We start from the raw sequence: 14,958 nt of genomic DNA on the forward strand, positions 1-14,958 counted from the left end.
TTTTGGAGATTATTCCTTTGTCCGTTGCTTTGTTGGCAAGTATTTTCTCCCATTCTGAGGGTTGTCTTCTCGTCTTGTGTATGGTTTCTCTCACTGTGCAAAAGCTTTTAAGTTTCATTAGGTCCCATTTGTTTATTCTTGATTTTATTTCCATGATTCTAGGAGGTGGGTCCAAAAGGATCTTGCTTTGATGTATGTCATAGAGTGTTCTGCCTATGTTTTCCTCCAGCAGTTTTATAGTGTCTGGCCTTACATGTAGGTCTTTAATCCATTTGGAGTTTATTTTTGTGTATGGTGTTAGGGAGTGTTCTAATTTCATTCTTTTACATGTTGCTGTCCAATTTTTCCAGCACCACTTATTGAAGAGCCTGTCTTTTTTCCATTGTATTTTCTTAAATCCTTTGTCAAAGATAAGGTGCCCATATGTGCTTGGGTTTACCTCTGGGTTCTTATTCTGTTCCATTGATCTTTCCTTCTGTTTTTGTGCCAGTACCATACTGTTTTCATCATTGTGGCCTTGTAGTATAGTTTGAAGTCAGGAAGCCTAATTCCACCAACTCCATCTTTCCTTCAAAAGATTGCTTTGGCTATTCAGGGTCTTTTGGGTTTCCATACGAATCGTAAGATTTCTTGTTCTAGTTCTATGAGAAATGCCATTGGAAATTTGATAGGGATTGCGTTGAATCTGTAAATTGCTTTGGGTAGGATAGTCATTTTCACAATGTTGATTCTTCCAATCCAAGAACATGGTATGTCTCTCCATCTGTTTGTATCGTCTCTGATTTCTTTCATCGGTGTCTTATAATTTTCTGCATACAGGTCTTTTGCCTCCTTAGGCAGGTTTATTCCTAGGTATTTTATTCTTTTTGTTGCAGTGGTAAATGGGAGTGTTTCCTTAATTTCTCTTTCTGCTCTTTCATTGTTAGTGTATAGGAATGCAAGAGATTTCTGTGCATTAATTTTGTATCCTGCTACTTTACTAAATTCATCAGTAAGTGCTAGCAGTTTTCTGGTAGAATCTTTAGGGTTTTCTATGTATAATATCATGTCATCTGCAAAGAGTGACAATTTTACTTCTTCTTTTCCAATTTGGATTCCTTTTATTTCATTTTCTTCTCTGATTGCTGTGGCTAAAACTTCTGAAACTATGTTGAATAATAGTGGTGAGAGTGGGTACCCTTGTCTTGTTCCTGTCCTTAGAGGGAATGCTTTCAGTTTGTCACCATTTAGAACAATGTTGGCTTTTGGTTTCTCATATATGGCTTTTATTATGTTGAGGTAATTTCCTTCTATGCCCATTTTCTGGAGAGTTTTTTACCATAAATGGATTTTGAATTTTGTCAAAACCTTTTTCTTCATCTATTGAGATTACTAAAGAAATCAAAGAGGAAGTCAAAACTATCTAGAAACAAGTGACAATGAAAACACAACAACCCAAAACCTATGGGACGCAGTAAAAGCAGTTCTAAGAGGGAAGCTTATAGCAATACAGTCCTGCCTCAAGAAACAAGAAAAATATCGAATAAGCAACCTAAACTTACACCTAAAATAGTTAGAGAAAGAAGAACAAGGAAACCCCAAAGTGAGCAGGAGGAAAGAAATCATAAAGATCAGAGCAGAAATAAATGAAAAAGAAATGAAGGAAACAACAACAAAGATCAATAAAACTAAAAGCTGGTTCTTTGCGAAGATAAACAAAACTGATAAACCATTAGCCAGACTCAACAAGAAAAAAGGGAGAAGACGTAAATCAACAGAATTAGAAATGAAAAAGGAGAAATAACTGACACCACAGAAATACAAAAGATCATGAGAGACTACTACAAGCGACTATATGCCAATATGTTGGATAACCTGGAAGAAATGGATAAATTCTTAGAAAAGTACAATCTCCCAAGACTGGACCAGGAAGAAATAGAATCTATGAACAGACCAATCACAAGTACTGAAATTGAGACTGTGATTAAAAACCTCCCAACAAACAAAAGCCCAGGGCCAGATGGCTTCACAGGCAACGTCTATCAAACATTTAGAGAAGAGCTTACACCTATCCTTCTCAAACTCTTCCTAATTATAGCAGAAGGAGGAACACTCCCAAACTCATTCTACGAGGACACCATCACCCTGATACCAAAACCAGACAAAGATGTCACAAAAAAGGAAAATCACAGGCCAATATCACTGATGAATATAGATGTAAAAATCCTCCACAAAATACCAGCTAACAGAATCCAACAGCGTATTAAAAAGATCATACACCATGATCAAGTGGGGTTTATCCCTGGGATGCAACGATTCTTCAATACACGCAAATCAATCACTGTGATACATCATATCAACAAACTGAAGGATAAAAAAATATGATAATCTCAATAGATGTTGATTATATATTTAATAAATACTACACGTACATTTGATCTGATTTACACATTAAAAAGATCACAGTGGTTACTGTGGGGGAAAATGGATTTCAAGGGAAGGCAAATGTAGAAACAGGGAAATTAATTAGGAGGCTGCTTTGAATGGTTCAGGTGACAGATGTTGGTGGGCTGGACTAGGGTACTAACAGTGGAAATGGAAAGGCCAAATTTGAGACAGTCTAGAAATGTAAACCACAGGACTTGCAGATGGTTTGCACTGGGGAGAATGGTAATGGTGAAGAAAAGCGAGGAACCAGGGAAGACTTCAAAGTTTACGCTTGAATTACGAGATGATGGTGACATTTACTGAGATGGAAGATTCCCACACCTATTTGCGTGTGGGAAATCAAAAGTTAAGTCTGATGATTTTTATTAAACATTCAATTGCGTATGTTAAATAGTGAGAGGAATAAAGTTGGTGCTCAGAGGAGAGGCATCAGAGAAAAATATAAGACTTCCGACAGTATTTAATGCCATGGGATCTGGATGAAACCCTCTAGGTAGTGGGTGTAGTTAGAGAAGAGGGATCCCCAAAATGATATGAATAGAGAACAGGGATGAAGTCCTGAAGTAACCAGCATTTAAAGGTGAAAGGAGGAGGAATATCCAGCTGAGGACATTGGGAAGGAATGGAGAAGATCTTAGGAGGAAAATTAAAAAAAAACAGGGTATCCTGAGAGATGAAAGAAGGGAGTTTCAAAAAGCAGGGCCTGGATATCTGTGTCAAACACTGCTGAGAGAGAAAGGTCCATGGATTTGGCAATAGGAAGACTACTAGTGATTTTGACAAAACTGGAGAAATAGAAGAGTAAATGGGAGTCTTTTGAGATGTACTGTATGAAAGAAATGAGAAACGGGTAGTAGTTAGGATGTGATGTTGGGGCAAAGAGAGCTTAACTTTGGAGATTCCACATTGTGTTTATACCTTGACAGGAATGATCTAGTAGAAGGGTAAAGAATGATGACATGAAAGAAATCCTTAGGAAGGTAAGAAGGGATGGGGTTCTGAGCAAAATGAACCAACTGGACTTTGAAAAAAAGGGCACTTCCTTCCCTGTAACACAGGGAAGAGAGTGAGGTGGGGTAAAAATAAGAGGAGACTGGGAGGTGGGGAGATAACTTTGAGCAAGTTGCTTAACTCAGTAAGTTTGGGTTTTCTTAATGTCTCCTTCCCTGAGCTGTTGTGAAGATCAAATTAGATAAGGGATGTAATAATAGCAATTAGCATACTGCCTGGCACTCAGTAAATATATTTCAATAAATGCCAGCATTACTACTAATCAGCATATCTCAGATTATAGACAGATTTGGAACCATTTTAGAGAATAACATTTCAAATACTACAATTAGAATAAAGATTAAGTCTGCATGGCATTGAAGCCTGCATTGTTCCTATTTCTTTCAAGTAATTTCATTTAAAACTGGACTGGACAGCTCATATTACAGAAACAAACTTTTTGGAGCAGCTTCACTTATTTAAGACTTTTTTTTTTGTTTTTTTAAAGAACAACAAAAACTTTAAAAAAATGTTTATTTTGTGCAGAAATTTTCTGTGGGCTTTTGTGACCAGAATTTTGGATGGATTGTGGACTGTCTGATGCAGATTTAAAGTAGTAGAAAAACAAAGAAGCAAATTACAGAACAGCCCCCCCACCATCCCCAGATACAGTGTCTAAAATTTTGTTTTAGTTTCCACCATTTTTTTCCCACATGCAAACTTTCATGTTACAGTTTAAGTACACGTAGATAGGCTTATTTGAAGACACAATAATTCTAAGAGTACAAGCTACAATTTTAAAGTTCAACGTTTTTACATTATACTAACTACCTTCTGAAAAAGCCTAGGGTTCTGTTATACCTCCCCCTCTCCTAAAATTTTCTAGCCATTCTTTGCTTACCCTCACCTTTCTTATTGGGATACCTAACAACTAGCGCTTTCCCAAAAGTGGGTCCTTTGTTTTATCAGAAGATCTGACTTTCCTGCCCCCAATTTAGAAATCTTATTCTGTGTTTCAATATATTTTCAGTTATTGTTTTTATGATAGTTTTCTAAATCAATGAATGGGTATTACACACTGTTGATTTATCCCAACATTTTGATTTTAATGAGAAGTAATTTATTTTGTGAAAACAGATGGCTATAACTGACTTCAATGGTGAGAAACTAGAATTTGATTTCTTTCTTTTATGTATTTTATATTTCATATTTATGTATATTAATATGATCTATACAAATGTAATATTAATAAAATATATTTATCAATAGCTATTATCTAAAATGGCAGTCTAAAAGTGAACTTGACAGAGATAAGTTCCAGTTGCCAACCACAAAATAAGACAGTAGTAAAGATAAAAGGTATAAGTGAAAAATAGATTTAACAATGTATATTAACTGAAACAAATAGTTAATGCTTCAATTGAGAGGTTTCACTGTAGCAAAAAATAAATAAATGAGATTTTATTGTACTTCAGTCTGAAGATGCATATATTTAATAATGTATAAAATTCAGCTTGCTTAAATGTGATTTTGAATTTCCACTGATTTATCCAACAGATATTTATAATATTTCCAATACTTTTAAGGACCCATTTGGTAAGATGGTTCAGTGGATACTTATAACGATGTTATTTTTACTTTCAGAATAGCTCTTATAATGTAGAGATCAAGTTTTTTGAAATCCTTTAAATTCCTTTAAATACTATGAAATCTATGAAGTCAAAAGTGAAAAATAATGTTCTGACTTATTAAATAAACTCATTAAGGACAAATCTATGTTGAAACTGAACATACAACATAATCAAAGAAATAACAAACCAGCTTACTTTAGTTGAGGAGAAAGAGAGGTTAGGTCTTTGAAGAGCATTAAAGCAGACCCAATTTGAACATTAATGGTAGTACACAAGCATGTGCAACCACTCCCTCACTCTGCCTCCCCAACACATGCACACCTTTCTCCTCTCAGCTTATTAACATTCTAAATCTTTCTCTCAGATTTGGCCTTGCAACCACTTACTTGATAAAATAGGTCACTGAAAAAGGAAGAAAGCCCAATAAAATGAATTACAAAGACAACAAGATTAAACTGATTGCCCTGTTTTCATACACTGCAGCTGAAATCTGCAACTATGCAGTTGGCTGTGCTTTTGGCATTTAACAGCAAGTGACCAGTAAGGAGGAGGAAATTTTATTCTCATTAACGGTTGCAGATTTACTGCAGTGAAAAAGGGCTATGTAACCCGAGATGTGACAGTACAGAAAGATCAAAGCCTTGGACTGGAAACTAAATAAACCCTCTGGCTACTTCCTGCAAGGAAAATTCACTTTGGCAATGTAAAACAGAGCCCAGTTAAAAACTACTCTCAGTTTTATGAGCTGTCATAGCAGCTCAAGTGGTTTGGACCGGCTGAGTTTAGAACATTATATTTCCTTGTTTTTGTCTTAGGTACTTCTGTAAGCAGTTTTATAGACTTTTTTTTTTTTTTTTCCAAACACAATAACAACAACAACAAAAAAAAAGAAAAAGAAACTCCTTTCTTTTGGTTGAAACTGCGAAGGTAATAACCACTAAACTTATTAAAGCAGGCAGGTCTTCATTTACACATTCCTTTCTCATTTACTACAGTTTAATATTTTGCTCTCAGATTTATCTGGCAATATACATTTACTTTAATAATTCATCTGTAATCTGTACAATTCCTATTCAAAATAAGTGCAAATCAGTTTACAGAGCCCATATGGCTCATATCTGAGGGGTGAGATAATTTGTAACAGCACATCTGGAAGGACTACGGGCAATATGGAGAATATGAGGATTAATTAATATTACATTTAAAAACATATAGGCTCAAGGTTTTGTCTGTTTTTCAAAAATATTTAAGAAAAAAGTTGTTTAACATTTCTAATATAGGGACTTTAAAACAATTGTTCATAAATACTTAAATCACATTGTTAAATCAATCAAAACACAGATGGGCTAGAATAAATCAAACAATCCCTGAGTTTAGGAGTAAGCTCAGTATCATTGAATCCAGACTTAAGGAAAATAAAAGATGACATGCTCTATTTTCCTCTCTCTTTTATTTTTTTTGGAGGGGGTGGTGGTGCTTATCAACCAAATTGCTTATAATTTTAAAATTCTCATTAGACTACGAATAAGCAAGGCTTTATAATGGTAATCTGCATCCTATTCCCTTTAAAAAACCTCATTTTTTGAAAATAAGAGCATTTCATAGGACAAATATGTCATAAAAGCAGTCATCTTTGCTTAAAGACCTTCTACTTTCTTCTCAGTTATAACTAATTTTTATATATCTGTACAGCCAACAAAAATGCTAATAATACATATAAAAATGTATGAACTTTAACACTGGATAATCACTCTTAAATGGTGGTGATACAATTAACTTGCTAGTCATGACTGGATTAACACCCATGTCTTTTCTTCTAGTATAAAGCTACATCATAACTGATGTGTTAACATTTTTATAAGATCTAGTCTTATTCAGATCACTTTTTTCATTTGTGGACTCAGTTATGCTGAATTTCTTCTCCTAAATAAAAGTCCTAATAAAAGTGACGATACATTTGGTTTCCTTTGGGAGCATCTTTGGATTTTACATACAGCTAACATGCATGCCTCCAAAAACTTAGCTCAGATCACCAGAGTGAATACTAACACGAATTTGATGAGAACAGTTCTGTCACTAACTCCTCTTGTTTCTAAATTTCCAAAAGAAAGTAAATCACTTAAAATATTTTTTCAAGTCAATATAATTTCTTTAGGATAAAACATCTTCCCAGGTTTCCAGGATTCTAAGCCTTGATTTTTGGCTTGTATTTCTATATTTCAGTAAAGTTTACAATTTGCTAATGCTGATGTGTGATAATCTAATAAAATCTGGCCTTAAAAGTTATAGGCCCAATTTACTAATAAAACCTAATTCAATTTTCCTTGGGAAATGCAAATCATTAATGTCCAAGCAGTGGAACCGAATTTCCTTGCTTTTTTAAGGCTAGAAAGAAGCTTTCTCTATTAAAAAGTCTAAACAAGTAAGTCAACTAAGACTAATACATGAGGATTCACTTATAGGCACAAAACAATAGCATCATGTATATAAGCATTTACATTGGTTAATTAGCTAAATAAGTGATTTGCATGAGACATTAACCCTTCTAGATTGAGATTGTCCCACTCATTTCATCCTCATTTTTTTATGCAACCAGATTAATCTGTAGAGAACTTAATGAACTAACTACTTAAAAAGAATTTAATGGTAGTGAACTAATTAGTTACTAAATGTGTTAATAAATTTTTAGCAACTTGTCTCCAAGCAATCTAAACACCAATTTGCAGTTAACCATATAGAGTGTATTAAAGCAAAATAAGTAAACAACACACTGTAACACACAACAAAACCTACATATTTTTCTCTGAATTTTGATAACATGTACTCTAAAACTTTCTTAGACTGTTAGACTAATACATCTGCTTGCCATTTGGAGGCAGTAATGGTATAATACTAAGAGTGCTGGCTCTTGTGACGTGTAAAGTCTCCACTATTTATTACCTCACTGGTTTTGGGCTAGTCCCTTAAAAATCTCTGAGTCTTAATTTCTACATTTATTAAAATGGGACCAATACTACTCTTTGCCCTATATACCTCACACACTGTTGATGGTCAAATTAGACACATGATGATATAAATATTAGCTACATGCAAGTTATCAGTCTTTGTATACTAAGATTTAGACCAAAAAAGTGCCTTAAACATTTTATTCTTTGAAACTTTTAGAAGGTTCCTAAGACATTCCATCTTCTGAAATAATAATTAAAAAAAAAACCTGGCAGAATTGTTATGAGAGTATTTAGAGAGAAAAAAATGTAATGTGATTTAATGTAGGGGTTGTGTTAGTAAAGCAAGAGTCTCATAGTGTAAAAAACCATTTATTTGTATTGGTTTGATTTTATCATCAGAACTGTGTTACATAGCTATTGCCATTCTTGTTCTCCTGTTTTCACCATCCCACAAATTTAACCACTTCATTACCTCAGATGGAATTTTACCTGTCATATATTATTTCTTATGAAAGGTTTTATTCATTTCAAGAAATTTTACCATGCATTTCTGATTGGTTAATACTGATGAAAGTGGAAAGAACTTAAAATTATTTCTATTGGTTATACCTAGCTATGGCAATTATTACTGAGCTTGAAATACATGTTTATATATACTAAAACCAATGTCATTTGGACAACCAAATACAATTGTAATAAAAATTTGCACGGATCTGGATATTTTTAGATCAAATCATATACCCAGAAACAGAGTAACTTTTAAAAGTAAACAGGAAATTGTCTTGTTACCCAACACCATGGTTTCTATAGAGGTTCTACTGTATATATCCTTCATCATGATTTAACAAAATTCCATTTAATCTCAGAAGCAACTCTTGCAAATATCCCAACTTAGATACAGCTAAGAACAAGTATTAGGGAACTTTGCAAATGTGCATATAAAATGTGTAATAGTGCCTGCATATACAAAGCATTCAGTACAGTGGTTTTTTTTAATATTACATATTGTTTAATAATGTTTTAATACATGCAAATAAACATAAATGGAATGACCAAATATTTCAAATATACTGTCACCTTTCATTACTAGAATTACAGATGTGACAGTGGTGTACTCAATTTTGCGCTGTCAAAACATCATAGTAAGTAACAGTTTTATTAAACTTTTTCCTCAATAAGGAAGAGGCAAATTAAAAGGTCTCTGGGGTCAATTCTTTAAAAAGAAGAATTTTATATAAAGTGAATATCTACTGTCAAATATATCTATTTTTACCTATTTTGACTTTCATATTTACTTAAATCAGAACACCGGTATAATATCATCTAATATGTGGACAAAATCATGTGGCACAAAAGTAGGTATTAAAAATAACATTTATTGTCCAATTAGGTAAGTGTATCTCACTACACTCAATGTATCTATTTTCTTTGACACACAATAATTTATCCAGTCTTTATCTCTGATTATTTCATGAGGATAAATTCTTAGAAATGATGCTACAGAATTAAGGAAGTGTACAATTTTAAGCTCCTGTTCTGTTACCAAATATATTTTGCAAAGGTTTTGTCCATTTAAATTCCCACAAGAGGTGTATTAGAGTACCTCTTTGTTCCCGTGTGTGGATGTTAGCATTAGAAAATCTTTGGCAACCGATAGGTGAAAATGGAATCTGGTTGCTTTATTTTATATTCACCACGTCTGGAAAAATTACTAAAGTCAGTGTTTTCTTAAAGACTTCATGAAGCATGTTCTCCTCTGAGAAAAAGTTACAGGTAAAGAAATTAGGAACAAAAAAGTTACACACTAAATAAAGCAGTATTTTTTAATGATTATCTTTAAAAGATTTAGTAAGTATTTTCTAATTCATTTAGTTCTTACAATGCTGCTGAACAAATGGTTGGTCTCAATATCTATCAAAGGGAAATATTTCTATGAGGTTCTCTTCACTTTCTTTTGATCCTTCCATACAATTTCTGTATTATGGCCAAACTATTAGAACAAATGAAAGAGTTTGGTTTAGCAAGTAAAACTGATACAGGACTTATCAAAGATGGGATTTTATAGGCATATTTAATTTTATCTCAATATATGAGAATTTCTTGATTGCCAAATTAAGGGTTGTAATATAGACAATAATTTGATTTATCTATTGAAAAACTGTTTTGAAATAATATCCTAATATATAGTTCTAGGAATAATATGAAGGTCAGTAAATACTACACAGTGCCTTTTAGACAGGGAATATTTAATTTTAAGGTTGCTTTTCTCAAGTGAAATAACTGAGTTAACTAATTAGCTGAGTATAAATGAAGGTGGCCTTACAGATAAAGAAATAAGTCTAATTTTCACATGGAGTGTCCCTGTCTTAGGAAAAATCATACATTGAAATATCTGGAGAAAACATTATTTTTTATATATTAAGAAAATAACGTGTTAGTTCTATTCAGTACAATTTTAAAAAGTGCAATTAACATTTCAACTGTGATTTAATGTTTTAAAGAAAATAAATTAGAGACAAAAGAATAAAAGGTCTATATGTGAAATATATAATATACATATAATGAACAGAAAAGTTAATGACCAAGTATTATAAGACAGAAAAAAACAGAGGCAGGCACACACACAGAAAATGGAAGTGTGAGAATCAGATGGCTCAGACAATGCACACATCTAGTACGTCTCTGACTCTAGTGAAATGGTCAGTAAATGACATCACTGTGCCAACCACAAGGAAGAACTCCAGGCCCTCTGAAAAATATTTTTCAAAGCCCCAAGGAAACCTAAACAGTCTCTGAAATTTTTTTCCAGTTTATGAAAATTGGATTCCTATAAAAGAAAAATGGACCATTTTTATTGCAACAAAAACTGATTTGTAAAAGCTGGAAGCAGTTTAAAAATACTCAACATGAGGTTCTTGTTAGTCTTGAAAAGTAAGAGTTATAATAAAAAAAAAAAAGGTCCAAAAATATGGTACGGATACATTGTACATAAGGGGAAAAAAAGCTAGTCTTACTCCTATTATTTTTAATTAGCTTCAATAGCAAGTTCCACTTTACTTTCTAACACCAGTTGTTTTGGGAGGGGAAGATTTACATCTGACCCCCTGGGAATGGCAACTCTATAGCTAATGCCTTGGAGCCCTAATATATTTTGCATTACCGCTAAATGTTAGGAAATTCTGGTGCCAAGTGGCTCAAACTGATAGTGACACATGTCTAAAACCCAGGATTTGCTGTCCAACTGCCAGTACGTATTTTATCAAACATCCAGTCTCCCTTGCAGGATAGGAGGGATGAGTTTAACAGTTTTCACTGTTTCCAATTAAACTGCCTTGTTATATTACAAAAATGCAGACATTCAGATTAAGAAGGACTCCCTGACTTGGAATTTTAAGAAATACACAGTTTGAGCTATTTAAACAATTATCTAAATTTGACTCCGTTTCCCCATTTTAACAGATTTGTCCGATTACTAAATGTGGTTATTTTAGGAAGAAATTGAAGAATTTTTCTCAGAACAATAAAACAAACAAACAAAAAAACTCTTCTACAAATTAGAAATTTATTCTTTACCTTGCAGAAACTTGGGATCATTTGCTTTACCTGAACCCACTGAAAATGACATGTTAAAAATCCACAAAGACTGAAAAGTCATGAGTACTGGTTGAATAGCATGCCACTTGGCACTATCATACTGTTTCATGTTCTCAAAGCATTAAAAACAATGGTAATTATAAAAATTCATATTTTACACATTTTTTAAAAATTATTACTATTCCAATTAATTTGATGTTGTTTGTTAATCAAACACATATGATGAAGAACAAGGAAAGAATTTGTAAGTCATCTGGACAATTCCCCTGATTTAAAGAAAAAAAAACCCTTCAAAATAGATATTTTCTGTTTTTAAAATCAGCTTTTTCAATATTCAAAATTCAATCAAGACATTATTCTTTCTTAATTAACCCAAATTCTTCATGTTGTTCAGTAAGTCTGCGTAATCTCATCTTCACAGTAAAGATGAAGAATAAGAGTTCAACACTATCTGCCTACATTTTAAAAAAAATTCCCATTTTGCTTAAAATCAATTAAAATGAAATATTTCAAAAGCATTAGTTTAAGTCAATGTTATTTGACCTAACAGGTTTTAAACTTACCTATTGGATATCAGAAACCTAAAGGTAGCCATTAGTTTAAAATTTCACATCTGGGACATTATGTATCAAAATTATCATGCCAAAATATGTGAATAATTACAGAGCAATTTAAAATACTTAAATCTTTGTAGAATTAAAAAAATAAGCCAGAGTTAAGATCCAGGGTTTGTTACTATCAAAGAAGAACACAGAAATCCTATTAGAAGAGAATCCTAACCAACCAAAAATAATTGCATAAAAGAAAGAGTAAATGATTCTAGAGAAAGTCAATAAAACAATGTAACAGAGAACAACTATGAGTTTTTGGCTATACTATAAGCTTTCTTTGTATCTCTGCTGATAAAATTTAGAGTCCCTTTTTACTCGGTCTGTTACCTACCAAAAAAACCCCCAAAACCCCAAGGATATTCATTGTAAATTATTTCTTCTGGAAATACAAAGAGAAAATGATACAGTTAATGATTTAAAGCCTGAAAAATTACAAAAGACAAGAGATGAAAGACTTAACTTTCTCAGGGGAAGTTCTTTTGAAAGGGCAAACAATTCTCAATTCAAAATGATTATAATAAATAAGTATATCACTCTTTTGATTTGAAAAAAATATATAGTCTACATGAAGTTTTAATAACTAATCCTTTAAGCTAACATTACTGTGATGTGTCTTTTATGATGTGAAAGAAGCTATTTATATATTTTTTGTCTTGAAAAGGAACTAAAGGTACAAAGGTAGGAGAATTTTCCCAACGTCCTTTTAAAAAAAACTTAACAGAACTGAGGAATGAAATCCTGAAATATTTGGACATAGTACATAACTTAGTCATTGAATATAGCCATCTCTCAAAACATCTTTACTGTTTTACAAAATGGCCATTTTTGAAAACCAGAAATGAAAGATTTTGCTGAGTTGAGCTTGTAAGTTCATTCCTTTGGATATTCAATTTTAATGAAAATGTTCACGTTCTTAAAAATCACATAACTATAGAAAAAAATCAGGTCTTTCTCAAATAAGTAATGCATGGTTAGTATCAGTCTGCTTTGTTTAAACTGGCAGTATATTCAGGAGACACAAAAACAATGTTTTGTTCATAGTGAAACATAAACAGCAGAAAAATTAATCTTTTAAATGCTATCAGCAAAAATCTTCAATATAAACATGAGGATTATATAATGAAATAATTTCTTCCTTTTCTAATTATGTTTCAGAAAACATTTGTACAGTGGACTGTCACATGATGGAGTATAATAGTTAACATAATTAAACAGAATCTCTATTTAAATAATTATAGCTAATATAGTCACAGACATTAGAAGTAATGAAAAGCCATATGCTTTCTGGTATTTAACCATGTTTAATTTTTTTTTTTCCTAAGGCAAGTAGTTTCTTACCATGACAATCCAGTATACCATTGAAACTATTCCTAAAGTGTTATTACTTATTTAAAGTTCACTAAGGACTACTGAACTACACATAAGGTTACTGCATTTCATAAAATACCCCTGTATTTTTCCAGTATGCTTTTAAGTTTTGTCACAACCATCAGTAAGTTCTGAAATCAGTGTAGTAGGATGCTATCTGCATTTCAAAAATAAAATAGAATAGACTAAAACAGAACATATCATTGTGCATTACAGATAGTGAGTAATTACTGTTTTAAGAATTTCTTTGTTTTACATATATGTATAGGTGTGTGTATATATAATACATATACATATAGACAAATATGTATTGTGGACAGGGTTGCAATATGAAAGGCATTTCTTAATGTGGGTGTGGTTAGAAAAAAACAAAACACTTAAAAGTCACTATAATATGCTATGGTTCCTTCAAAATTAGGCACATGTTATGCTGGAAAGACCATAAGACGTACAGACCTAAGTTCAAATTTTTTTCTCTACCACCATCTTACATGTGTGAGTAGGTTATTTAAATTACTAGAGCCTTGATTTCTTCATTTGTAAAATGTCTATAACAATAGACATTATAATAATGTTGCTAAGTAGATTAAAATAAACATAATAAATATTTGCAAAATAAATTATACATAATAGATAATTGATAATGGTTGCAATAATTATTACTATTAAATTAAAATGGCTTACTACAAGCGATGATTCAAGAGTTATAACACACTGGTCACAACTGTATTCTTAAACATCCTCCAAACAGAAATATTTATGTTAATAAAATGTAGAATTTTAGAAAATTAAATCAATAATTTAAAGAAAAAAGTCTTAAGGGCAAAAAGACTACACCTATTCACTGGACCATTTTAATGTGAAATTTCAACAGTCATCCTAAATTAAAATATTGCACATCTAGTAATGATATGAAGGGAAAACTATTATTTACACTTTCTGGCAAGATTTTAAAAATGTATGAGACCAGTAATGAAGCAGGATATTTGTTGGGGGAAACTTCATGATAATTGTACAACAGTGCTGGCATGTCAAGTTTTTTTCCTTAAATATTTTATTTGAATGCCATGCAAGGAGAAAAAGTCCTTAATTTAATAAAAGCATCAACTTTTTAAAACAGTGATGTCTGAATAATTGTTAAAATACATGTATTGTGTTCTTATTTTATATTTTATTGGTTTTGGAAAATACTTAGGAAACAATCTGGGTCATTAATTTGGCAAAAATACTATTTCAATAGATAGCCTCTTTTTTCCAAAGTGAGGAAGCATATATTTATACATTTTTTAGAACTGTGATCTTCACTTTTTTTTACATAGAAAATGTGACTTCATAAGTTAATTTAAAATCGAATAACCATGTTCTTGAAAATATACAGAATTTTTTTTT

The 14,958-nt window shown here is 32.0% G+C and overlaps 1 protein-coding gene across 3 annotated transcripts in view; it reads right to left on the bottom strand.

Annotated features, from left to right (window-relative positions):
- The window catches only part of KIFAP3 (kinesin associated protein 3), a 151,016-nt gene that overhangs the window by 25,385 nt on the left and 110,673 nt on the right, over positions 1 to 14,958 (bottom strand). The window lies entirely within an intron of this gene.

This window comes from Hippopotamus amphibius, chromosome 3 (genome assembly GCF_030028045.1).
Source record: "Hippopotamus amphibius kiboko isolate mHipAmp2 chromosome 3, mHipAmp2.hap2, whole genome shotgun sequence".
Classification (NCBI taxonomy): domain Eukaryota; kingdom Metazoa; phylum Chordata; class Mammalia; order Artiodactyla; family Hippopotamidae; genus Hippopotamus; species Hippopotamus amphibius.